This window comes from Manis pentadactyla, chromosome 13, assembly GCF_030020395.1.
Source record: "Manis pentadactyla isolate mManPen7 chromosome 13, mManPen7.hap1, whole genome shotgun sequence".
Lineage (NCBI taxonomy): Eukaryota > Metazoa > Chordata > Mammalia > Pholidota > Manidae > Manis > Manis pentadactyla.
Genome location: NC_080031.1, coordinates 35,191,299 through 35,204,003, shown reverse-complemented (window position 1 = coordinate 35,204,003; position 12,705 = coordinate 35,191,299). Strand labels below are relative to the sequence as shown.

The window sequence follows — 12,705 nt, the reverse complement described above, 5'->3', positions numbered from 1 at the left end:
ACTTGCCATCGGAAAGAAGAAGGAGATATCTAAGCTGACCTGTGCATTAAAACAACAAATTTGACTGGATCTATACTGTCAGAACTCAACCAAGAATTAGGAGAAGTGCAAGTTGCAGTGCTCCAAAATCTTGCGACCATAGACTATCTACTGTTAAAAGAACATATGGGATGTGAACAGTTCCCAGGTATGTGTTGTTTCAATATGTCTGATTTTTCTCAAACTATTCAAATTCAGTTAGACAATATCCATCATATCATTGATAAGTTTTCACAAATGCCTAGGGTGCCTAACTGGTTTTCTTGGTTTCACTGGAGATTGCTGGTAATTGTAGGTCTGCTTTGGTTAGGTAACTATATTCCTATTATGTTAATGTGTGTGCACAATTTAATTAGTAGTTGAAAACCTATCCATGCTGAAGTTACTCTACAAGAAGATATGTCAAAGAAATAATCAATCTTCCCATGTTTTCTTCCATCTGCTACCTCTATAGCTTTTCTTCTTCCTTCCTAATTACAACCCTTAAGTAGAATTCATGCCTCATATCATAATTACCGAGTATCATAATTCTTCCAAGTGGTTAAGATACCTCAAGACAAATGCTGGGCATAGAAGCCACAGGGCATAAATATGCAAAGAAGTAAAAAGCTAACCTTTTCAAACAATATTGCTTCTCTCTCACTTACCAACTTTACATTTCCCTGTATGGCCCTGGAAGATGACTGGTTAGCCAGAGACGGGTAAGATTCCTCAAGGGAGGAACAACCTAAGACAGGCACAGTCGCAGGGGGGCCATCAGGTGAGAAATTTGGGATCAACAGAGATGAGGCTTAGAACCTCACCCCCCCTGTTTGAGAGAAATCTTCTGCATCCGTGGATGTTTTGTAGCCCTTGTCTAGCTTGGATTAATACTTAGTCTATAGGCACATACCTGATCATCTACATTAGCCCTCTTACAGCACTAAACGTGGGATTCACATATAAATCAAGTATAAAAATCAAATGAATAATCATATTTGACCTGATTGTTTATAGTTCATGATGCATGATCAAAACCGAAAGTTTCTGTGATATGACTGCCCTTGTACTGTTCACCATGTAAGAACTTATTCACTATGTAAGAACTTGTTCACCATGTAAGAACTTGTTCGTTATGCTTCAGAAGATTGGAGACTGTTGAGAATTAGGCTTGGGGTTGATTAATGATTGTGCATTGAGTCCCCTATACAGAATTTTATTGTTGTTAACAACCATATGATCAATAAATATGAGAGATGCCCTCTCAAAAAAAAAAAGAGAGAAAAAAAAAAAACCAACCATCACATGAAGAAACTCTTAATGTTCCATTTGAAGCCCATATTCTCCCAGAGATAATAGAGCTGCTGGCAAATCCAGAGAAACACTAAGAATTAAGCAACCCCTGCTCAACACTCCCACCATGTTACCTTGATGTGTTTTCAAGAACAGCACAAACTTGGCCTGTCAAATCAGTGGTGTTACCCTGAAACTAAAGAGCCATCCAGAAACTGAGTACAACTCCTTATAGGACCACGTACACTTAGGACAGAAGAGAGTTTCTCCCTGGTCAGACTTTTTAAGCTGTTTGACCCCAGAAAAGCAGAAAAGAAACAACTATCCACTGCAGTGGAGCAAGTGCTTATTTTCATTATTTTGCCCAACTGGCATAAAACAGAAAAGTAGAAGAGAATACAACCAATGTCCAGCATTTAAGTATCAGGGAGACTAAAAGTGGAGCCACAGAAAATTTAGAGGGTTTGGGAGAAATATACGTAAGAATCCTTTTTTTAAAAGTGTGTATTTCCTAGGGCTGCCATATCAAATTACCACAAACTTGGTGACTTAAATACAGAAATTTATTCTTACTGTTCTAAAGGCCAAAACTCTGCAATTAAGGAGCTAGCAGGACCACACTGCCTGCAGAGGCTCTAGGGGAGAATCCTTCCTTGCCTCTTCCAGCTCTGGTGGCTCCTGGAGTTCCATGGCTTGTGATTATGTAACCCAAGCCCTATCTCTGCCATCACACGGTCTCCTTCCATAGGTCTGTCTGTGTCCTTTACTGTCTCCTATAAGGACACTGTCATCGGATTCAGGGTCCACTCTAATTCAGTATGATTTCATCTTTATCCTTATTTTAGTTGTACCTTCAAATATCCTATTTCCAAATAAATTCCCACTCTGAGGTTCCAGATGGACATGGATTTTGGGGGAAAACTATTAAACCACCTACAAAAGGACTATGAAGAGCAGATATAAGTAAACTATTAGATAAATTGATTTTTCTTTTCAGCATGGCTAGTTCTCTGCTTCAGGTTCATAAAATAAGAAATTAAGTGTTGGCCAACCTGAACACTTACCTGAAGTTGTGGGGGAGAACTCACTTTCATGTTAATTAAGGTGGTTGGCAGAATTCAGTTACTGAGAATTCCCATTTTCTTGCTGGTTGTTTGCTGGGGGTCATTCTTACCTTCTAGTCCTGGTCTTCTTCCTCAATCTCCAAAGTTAGCAATGGCTGGCTGAGCACTTCTAATGCCTTGAATGTCTCTTCTGGCTTCCCCTTCTGCCTTATCTATCCAAATCTCCTGTCCATCACATGCCCTTGACTCCTTCTTTCATTGCATCTTTCTTGCAAACTCCAGCCAGAAAAAGATCTCTGCTTTCAAGGGCTCATATAATTAGATTGTGTCCACCTAGACAATTTAGGATAATCACCCTATTTTATTTATTTATCATTATTATTATTATTTTGGTATCATTAATGTACAATTTCATGAGCAATATTATGGTTACTAGATTCCCCCCATTATCAAGTCCCCACCACATACTCCATTACAGTCACTGTCCATCAGTGTGGTGAGATGCTGTAGAATCACTACTTGTCTTCTCTGTGTTTCACTGCCCTCCCCATGCCCCACCACACACACCATGTGTGCTAATCATAATGCCCCTTTTTCCGTTTATCCCTCCATTCCCACCCATCCTCCCCAATCCCTTTCCCTTTTGTAACTTTTAGTCCATTCTTGGGTTCTGTGAGTCTGCTGCTGTTTTGTTCCTTCAGTTTTTTCTTTGTTCTTATACTCCACATATGAGTGAAATCATTTGGTACTTGTCTTTCTCTGCCTGGCTTATTTCACTGAGCATAATACCCTCTAGCTTCATCCATGTTGTTGCAAATGGTAGGATTTGTTTTCTTCTTATGGCTGAATAATATTCCATTGTGTATATGTACCACATCTTCTTTATCCATTCATCTACTGATGGACACTTAGGTTGCTTCCATTTCTTGGCTATTGTAAATAGTGCTGCAATAAACATAGGGGTGCATATTTCTTTTTTAAACTGGGCTGTTGCATTCTTAAGGTAAATTCCTAGGACTGGAATTCCTGGGTCAAATGGTATTTCTATTTTGAGCTTTTTGAGGAACCTCCATACTGCTTTCCACAATGGTTGAACTAATTCACATTCCTACCTGCAGTATAGGAGGGTTCCCCTTTCTCCACAACCTCGCCAACATTTGTTGTTTGTCTTTTGGATGGTGGCGATCCTTCCTGGTATGGGGTGATATCTCATTGTGGTTTTAATTTGCATTTCTTTGATGGATAATCACCCTATTTTAGGGTCTCTAATGTTGATTACAATTGTAAAATCGCTTTTGCAGTGTAATATAATCTATTCAAAGGTTCCAGAGATTAGGGTATGAACATATTTTGGGGTTGGAGAGCATTATTGGTTTTCCATATCCACTTCAAATATTTTATAGTTTTTTGTCACCACCATTCACTATACATATTTCTAAGCTTCAAAAGTATGACTAGGTTTCTGCCCATAGAACCCCTTGTCTTCCTCACACTAAAAACACTTTAAGAATATCCATGAACTTTTTGTTTTTCATTTCATTATGTTTTTCCTTTCCTTTACAACTGTAGGTCCTATTTGGATATTTGTGACTGAGAGCCTAAAGAAGAATATTAGTAACCCTCCCTCTCCTCTCAGGGGTGCTTTCAAGATTAATGTTCCATAAAAATTCTAAATTAAAATTTTAATTAAAGTGCATATGTGAATTAATGAGATTGGGGATCAGATTCCCAATTTAGCTAACCCACTAGATTTTTTTTCTCAAGACTCTAGGCGCAATCATTTTTTTTTCTGAGAAAATCCCACAGTATACAAATTTGATGCAGTCCATTCTTTTTCTTTGTATTGAGCAATTTGAATGAAAATACTAAAAAATATTATCTTGAATTATTGAAAGAATTACTTTCATTTTACTTATCTTAAGATGTAAACCAAAAGAAGTAATTAAAACATGTACAGCATAGATTTGTGCTTTTCTTTCCTTATTTTCACTGGCTCTATCTACTATTTTTATGGGACAACACTGACATGGAATCATTAGATTTGGTTTGGTTTACCTGCAAGTGGTGAGATGCACAGACACACCTGCTTAATAGTGCAGGTCTTACTTTAATTTCAGTTTTTTTATATCTACTTCCAAAATTTATTTAACATAAGTTTATACAATTAAACTGATTATAAGACCAAACTCTTAAAAAAAGGTTGAATCCAAATATAGCAAGAATCATTATTACTGTATTTTTAAAGCCACATTTTCTATCTGAATTTATTTTCAGGCTAGGTTTAAAATAATAGATACAAAATTAAGAGCTAAAACATTGCTGTGATTTAATACTATTTTTATCTTCCCTCTAAAGTTTTGGTAAATTCTACTAAATCCAAGGAAATTGAGGAATGTATGACTTTTCTCAAGGGAGGAAACTGGAATTTAGGGAAAACCTTCACTTCCCTTGTTTTGTGTCTCCAGGAAGAAGGATTTCAGCTGGAATAATACTCTCGGGCTTTCCCCATGGGAGGGACAGTGATTTACCTCATTGGCAAGATTGGGAGAAGAAATGAATTTAGTCTTGATGCTCTTCTCTTTCTCCTTGTCCTTCTCCTTTCTCTTCTTTTTCTCTTTCGAAACAATCTCACTGCTCCTTCATGTAATAAACTCACAGGGGAGAGTGGGAAGGATGGTGGTTTGACACGTGTGAAAGTGACCAGATGGACTGACCCTTGCAATTCTGTGGGGGGGACGATTGATAAATGCAAATAGATCTAAAGACACCTTGTGCAATCAACTTTATTAGTAATGTAACTGCCATCTGTCTCTCTAGCTATTGAGTTTCATTATCTGTTCTAAGCAAGGAAGGAAAGATTGAGTCTGTTTATTAGTTTTAAAAGTTCTCAAGAGTAAGCATCAGATGCATCAAAGAAGAAATCAAGAGCTCAGAGGTTGAGGTGACTCTGAGATTATGAAACACCCAAGAATTCTGAGAAACTGTCAGGGAGGATTTGGGGCTTCCAAAGACATGGAAGTGAGTATTTGAGGCAAATTTTATTCAGACCTTAGTCAAATTGCTTAAACTTTTGGCGATTCAGTTTATCTATAAAACAGGGATAACAGTAACAACCACAAAAATTATGTATATGTATATGTGGCATATATATAATTTTATTTACATATGTGGTTTATATATGATTACATATATATTTGCACATACATGCACGATTTAGGATAGCAAGTGATACTTAGAGGTCCATAATGGTGGTTATTTATTATGATTATGAGTATTATGATTTATTATTCCTGGATCATTGACAACTAAATTGCACAGAAAATTTAAAAGTGGAGAAATTAATAGTACTAGGCATTTAATGTTCGTCGCTGTAGGTGAGCCCTGAATGCGGCTCTGAGCTTGCTTGAAAAATGGCAAGCTGGTTGACTGGGTTGTATAGCTAGCACCAAAGAAAGAAATAAACAGTACATGTTTTCCAGAGATAAAGTTTGGTTTCTTTGGCATTAAAGGCACATTCTCTATCTGGCCACAAAGCTTGGTCAGACTATATTTGGTGAGAGGCTTAGGGAGTTGGGGCTGATCTCAAGGATCTGGCAGAACTGGGAAATGAGTTGTTTTGAAGGATACTATTGAATACTTCAGCTAATAAAAAAAAAAAATTGTGTGACAAGATAGAAGAGGAGATTATAAAAAAGGCAGTAAAATAGGTAGCTAAGGAATTTGGGGAAGTAGAGCAAGGTGTAGATCATATGAGTTTGGACTATCCAGGAACAAAATCTAAACGCTAGGCTTGAGGCAGGATGCTATCTTTATGCAGAACTTAAAGTACTTGCCAGAATGGGAACAAATCATTGAAGAAACAACATGGGCTTTCTCAAGAACTTAACAGCCTTTTTTCTAGGTTCTTTCTCTGTTATTTTATTAAGTAAATCATTCATGAATCTCCCACTGCATATTCACTCTTAGGGGGATATTGGTGAAGCAAAATACACATATATTAACCTTCAAGAGGTTTCTAGATTACATTATGGAAATAGTATTAGCTCAATTCTACATTTTGTGCATGTCAGAACACTGACTGTGTCCTGTGGGAAACACAAACATGAAAACCTGCTCCTAATCTCCTTGAGGAGAACAGCTGATGAAAATCAAGACAGGTATTAATTTGGCTATGTTGGAGGTAAAATCACCTTGTTTTTGTAATATTCAAGAAAGAAAGAGCACTGACTTCTCAAAAAATTAAAAATAACTATTTATCACTATATCCTATACCGAGTGCAAATGTCACGGGAAGGATGTTCCCAGAGTTTCTTTACCACATACTACGGTGGTTCTATGCTGTTTCTACCATCTTTGGATCAAGGTCTTAAGACTCACCGTAGTCTACAATACAGACTTAAAATAGTCTATAGAAGCTATGAGGCTTTTAATACATTGAAAAGTATTATGGGTGATCTCTACTTTTGTTGCTCATTTTCATGAAGGATTTCTACTTCTCAGGTATGACCAGTGCCTTTGCCTCTCATTTGTTCCTGTGCTTGGGAAGAAAAGACTGGCACCCCATAGATCATGCAGACCAAGAGGCAGGACCATTCTATTGGACAGGGAGCAGTATGGGCCATGGCTCCTGCTTTATATCATGGGATGGCATGTGTTTTCTTGCTTCCTCCTCCTTGAGATAGCTGATGAACTAGGCCTCATTTCTGGTAGGTCGGCTCTGATCTGAGTTTTCACACTTACCATAGGGTGGAGATTTCTATGTCATGTGCATTTCAAATCTAGGTTTTTGGAGGGGAGTAGGAGATCCCATTGTACTTTTCAATTTAGCTTTGCTAATAATAAATATCTGTAAGTGTATTTTTACCCTCATCTGGTTCTTTGGGTTTATCTTCTCCTGGTTATAATCTAGACGAGAAGAGGGACTGATGGATTAATAAATGCCCCTTAAACCTCCAAAAAAATATATAATATGGGTTTTAACTTTGATTCTGTCCATGCTTGCTGTGAGATAGAAACTGGACAAGTTCCTGGACTTCTTTAAGTTGCATTTATTTACTATAAAAAAATGTCATAATGCTGGTGAAAACACTCAACCCAGTTAGCAACTCTTAATTATGTGTTCATATTGGTTGGCCTCCCTTTAGCTTTTACTCTTCAGCTCTTTTCTCGTGGGTTCACTCATCTAGACTTCTGCTAAGGAAGGTCTTTTGCTCAGCTTTCCTATTCTGTTTAAGAATGAGCAGCGAGAAAAAGTGAACTACTTCAGGCCTGTTTGCAGTGCTGTGTACATGAGAGGAAAAATAACCCAAGAAACCGTAATAGCCCCTGACTTCTTAAAATAATTTGAACCCAATTCCAAGTTTTTGACATCTTAAAACATTTTATTTTTATCCCCAGGCTTCCTAAGGTAATTCAGTACTTAAATTCTCACAATAGATTAATGTAATGATATCTTGCTAAAAATCTTACCTCAGCTGGAAGTAGGAAGTCACTAAAAGTTGATATAATAACTGATTTGTGGTAAACATAGAATCTTTTTGCTCTTTATCTCAAACTGAATAGTTTAAAAGTTATTTCTTCACATACAAATATTATTTCCTTTGCAACCACAATTAAATTATTTTTATAACTTCAAAATTGAAAGCATTCAATTTAAAATCAGTTTAATCTCATGGAGGGAGGACTAGGATTAAGTTTTGTTTAAGGACTAAATTTCATAGAGGGAGGCTAGGATTCCATTTTCTAGTATGCTGCCAACATACTTGGAGGCGTATTGGAATAGGAAAACATCACAGTGCTCTCAGAGTCCGTGAATCTATTTGGGTATGGATTTCACTGGGTAAATCCTCTTTGCCTGAAAGATTCCATCTTCAACTATCAATGTATCCAAAACCTACACAATTTCCTGTCTCAACTAAGGACTCACTTCTTACATGGGAATTTTTACTGATGATTCCAGGCCACCTGATCGTTATATAGCTGAATTCCTTTTAAACCTATAGTCAGCTGCACCAGAATGGTCCAGCAGATAACAGATTTTTAAAATCAGATCAGTGTTCAGAGCTTGACCTTAATTTACTAGCTGTGGACCTTTGGGAACGTTAAATTTTCTAAAATGAGTTCCTCAAAATAGGGATGAAAGAGATAATAGTAACTCTTTTGCTGTAAGAATTAAACAGTATGTAATATATTTCAAGTAGCTAAAAGAGTTACTGATCAAAAATGATAGACCCATTTCACTTATTTATTAGGTTATTTATTCTATGAATATTTATCAACTAACTAATATGTTCTAGGCACTATACTACGAGTTAGTAATGTAAATTTAAGATAGAAAGTCATTTCCTTGAGAAGATCACCATTTAGTAGAAGACAAATTGGTAAACAAGTAGACTAAAGTATGTTAGATCTGTGATTTATGATCAACCATAGATCTCTATTCTATGATCTACATATTTGATAGTTTTATGATGGATGGGCATGAAGGAAGCTGGGAGGCACATTGGAGGAGCACCTAAGCCGGTATGGGAAGGAGTCAAGGAGGAAGTGTGGGTAAAATTGCAATATTTCCAGAATCTCTCACCTGGCTTGAATGTATCTGTGTTATCAAAAGGTGTTTCCAAAGAGTAGAAAGAATTAGTTCATCTACGTATCAATCGCTGATTACAGGGGCATGCGATGTTTTATCTGGACCGCCGAGATTTGGTGGGGTGCTCTTCTGCTGCAGCTGGGGCAAGAGAGAGACGGGACGACTGCTTGTAAGAAATAAACGGGCTTCTTAACTTTATTTCTCCCTTTGACTGATTTTGGTGTTAGAGGTATTTTGCCGCAGGATTTTCCCCCCAGAATTATAGCAAGAAAAAAAGAGGAGTCATTATGTGTAAAGGAAACAGCTTGCATAGGGCCATTTATGAGAGAAAGCCTGTCCTATTCAGAGAAAAGTGCCATCAATTTAACCTGGCTAGAAAATGAGGAAATTGTCAGTAAATGAGGTTGGAGAGGTAGGCAGGGGGCAGTTCCTAAAGAAGCTTAAAAATCACATTATGGATTTTGAATTTTATACTAAGGAAAAAATATTGATGTATTTCAAACTGGAGATACCATGTGATTTCACATGCACTTTTAGAAAGATGAGTGTTCAATTTGTGGAGACTATATTAAAATGGAAAAAAGGGGTGGTAAAGAGAATTAAGGATTTCTTATATTCTAGGTTTGAATGACGAGGACCTGATTTAAGACACTAATATGGGATGGGCAGAAGATGGAAGGGTCAAGGAAGGGTAAGGTATCAATAGAACACAAGGAAGAGGAATGAATGAAGGATAATTGTCATATTAATGGTGTCAAATTATGTAAATCAGACTCTAGGGGGTCAGCATTATTAAACTCCCAAATCCCATAAAAATTCTCCTTGCTTTGATTCCAGATGCAGCTTCTATTAATTCTGATTTACTTGTAACATTCCTAAAAGGAGACGACGGGCTGGAGAGGATGATTCAAATAGCCATTGTACTTGGTGGTTAGTTTTCACTGTAATTTAATAAATCTTTATTTTGGCTTAGTAACCTGGTCTAAAGTGTCATTGCCCAAAAGGAACTTAGCCATTCTTGGTATGCTGTAAATTTCAGATCTTGAGCTACTGAGACTGACTCTGGACTAAGGTGAATCCACCAAAGTGATACTATTTTAAAAGGTGAAATGAGGAAGTCTCTGGAAGGTAATCCCAACATCATCATTTACCTAGTGAGATGTTGTAAACATTTCAACAAGAAAGAATCCAATTTTAGACATGCTGGGTTTGATTTACCAGACAGCTAGTAAGAGGTGGAGCTGGCATTTGGATCCCAAAGTTGGATTTCCAAATTGTTTTCTAGTACTTAGGCAACATAAGCCCAGTTTAAACTCCTATTTTAGTACTAAAAAGAATAACATCCAAGGTTATTCAGACAGCATAAAGTACTGAAAAGAAAAAGGAAAGAGAGAGAGGCAACGGGGAGAGTGACTATGAGCCTCATGACTGAAATTTCCCCTGGCCACCCCTGCTGGAGTTGGGGGGGCTTTAGCAAGGCAGTGACAATGCCCCCCAGTTCTTCCATGCCTTAAGTACAGCCTTATGCTCTGAGGCTTCCCACTCTGGGGCTGCTTTTTAAAAACTGGTAGGTGGAGGATCTGGTAAACTCAGATTCAATAGGATGTTAATGACTGATAAAGCTTAATATACTAGGTTCCTTGGGGTAATAGTTTTGTGGGAAATGCAGAAAGCCACAGCTTAAAGGAATAAATCTCTCTGAATTTTTAGACACCATTGAGCAGTTGGAGATATAATTTTATGAGGGTCAGAGATGCCTTCTTCCTGACCCTGAAATTGCATCACAAAAACAGCTGCTAAGACTCCCTGCTGTTAACTGAGCCAGTACTTGAAAGACTCGTCATGGTAAGACTGAGATGTGGAATTACACAATCTTTGGGAAATATTTGATGTGAGAGCAACATGGGGGCACACCTCTTACCAAAATAGCTTAAAATCTGTGTCGTGCAGTTACAGTGAACACCCCAAAGCCTCATGCATAAACCACAACAGCCTCTGAAAGACAGGGAAGAGAAAAAGAAATGGGGGTTGTGGCCTTAGAAAAGACAGGATATGAAAAGAGGAGCTGTCCAGCGGGGAGAGGTCCCCACCACCAGCAGGGCAGCGCTCTGGTGGATCCGTATGTCTCTTAACTTCATTGGTTCCTGAAATTTGCCTAGTCAATGTATCAGGTTTGAGGGAGTGGATGAGGTTGGGAAAATCATGCCATCCCAACTCATAAAGGACTGTTTTACAACCAGACACAAGTTTTCATTTTTCAGAGAACTGTGGTTGACAAGAAGACTGGAATATTAATGTCAGTTGGTTAATTCATTCTCTTCCTGGAAGGAAGTTCCTTGTAGACGTCAAAATAATGTAACTTGCCATTTGAGATTTTGCACATAGCATTCAAGAGCCAGAGAATCCTGGCTTTGCGAACTGCTGGCTAAAAGACCTGGGCTATGTCACTACCCGTTATGAACCATAGCCTCTTCATCTATAAAATCAACTTTTAGGAAAGTAGGGTAAGAGAAGAAAATGGATTTGTGTATATAAAGTACTCACCACACAGCTGCCAACTACGTAGCTATTTTAATGTGTATTCTGTAACCTACAGAATCATACCTTTAAAAGGAAGCTGTTTATCTTATCTCATCACCATCTCCTGTAAGATGCCAAAGACACACTGACTTGTTCCTACTCATTGACTTCTTTCTTTCTAGACCACAACCAATTCTTAAATGCAATGGATTAGATTGTGCTCTTTGTTGCATGCCAGTTCTAAACATGTAACAGAGCCACACTGAAAAATTTAACTTTTCGGCCTTGAAGGATTATACAAGGAGATTAAAATTGATGTTGAGTGAGCTAATCAGCTGGATTAGTATCTGTGTAAAGAAGTGTTTAAGGTCCTACAGAGAATATAGAAGTGGAAGTTCTTAGAACATGAACTCACTCCATCCAGTGCTCCATGGCTCCCCCAAATCCTGGGGTGGGCAGGACTTAGTTCCCATGCCATGCAGAGTCAAGTGGACACTGGGCACCAGGTGACCCTGGCTTCAGGAGCTGGCCAGGGATCTGCCCTATGCTGAGCAGGGGTTCAGAGAGCTTCCCTCCCCTCCCTCTGCTCTCCCGTGCTCTCTGCTGCCTGTGGGTGCTGCCGCCATTCACTTCTACTCTTGCTTTAATGAATTCCTTCCTTACCCACACTCTTCCAACCTGGCTGAGAATTCTTCCTCTATCAGGATCAAGAATCCTTCCCTGGCTTGGTTGAGGTTTTACCTAAAGCACAGGGAGAGACTTTCACATATGCGGCTGCCTGACAACAGTACTGTGTTAAAGTTATGATGGAAAAATATGCTCTATGAGCAACTAGGAAGAAAACCTTCCCAGATACGTGAGAAATCAATTCTATCACATAAAGACCCCTATTAGATTATAACTTTTTAATGATAGAATCTGGCTTATTCATCTTTATATTCTCAATGTAATCAATTGACTTAATGTAATTAAAAACCACAACAGCTTATGAGATGAAGTGCTTTTTTACCTCATTTTATAGGCTGATGAAACTGAGGTTTGGAGAGTATAGATAATTGTCTGATATTATCAGTGATCTAATAAGCACCTCTAAAAACTGGAGCACTCTGATCCCAAAGTCAGTGTTTTTAACTTGGAAGGTGAATATCACTAGTTTTTCTTATTCTGAATGAAAACTCTTATCATAAATATAAACAGTGTTCAGTGATGTGCAGCTTATGT

The 12,705-nt window shown here is 38.0% G+C and overlaps 1 long non-coding RNA gene across 2 annotated transcripts in view; it reads right to left on the bottom strand.

Moving 5' to 3' along the window:
* Positions 1 to 12,152, bottom strand: part of LOC118921537 (uncharacterized) — a 30,876-nt gene extending 18,724 nt beyond the window's left edge. Inside the window, exons 1-2 of one of the 2 annotated variants that reach the window (XR_008993260.1) lie at positions 10,886 to 12,152; positions 2,486 to 2,708 (exon numbers count right to left, since the gene is read on the bottom strand). This is a non-coding gene — a long non-coding RNA (uncharacterized LOC118921537). Of the gene's footprint in view, positions 1 to 2,485; positions 3,368 to 10,885 lie in introns of those variants that run through there. The other variant, XR_008993259.1, reaches the window with a different exon arrangement.
* Between the last annotated feature and the right edge of the window lie 553 nt (positions 12,153 to 12,705).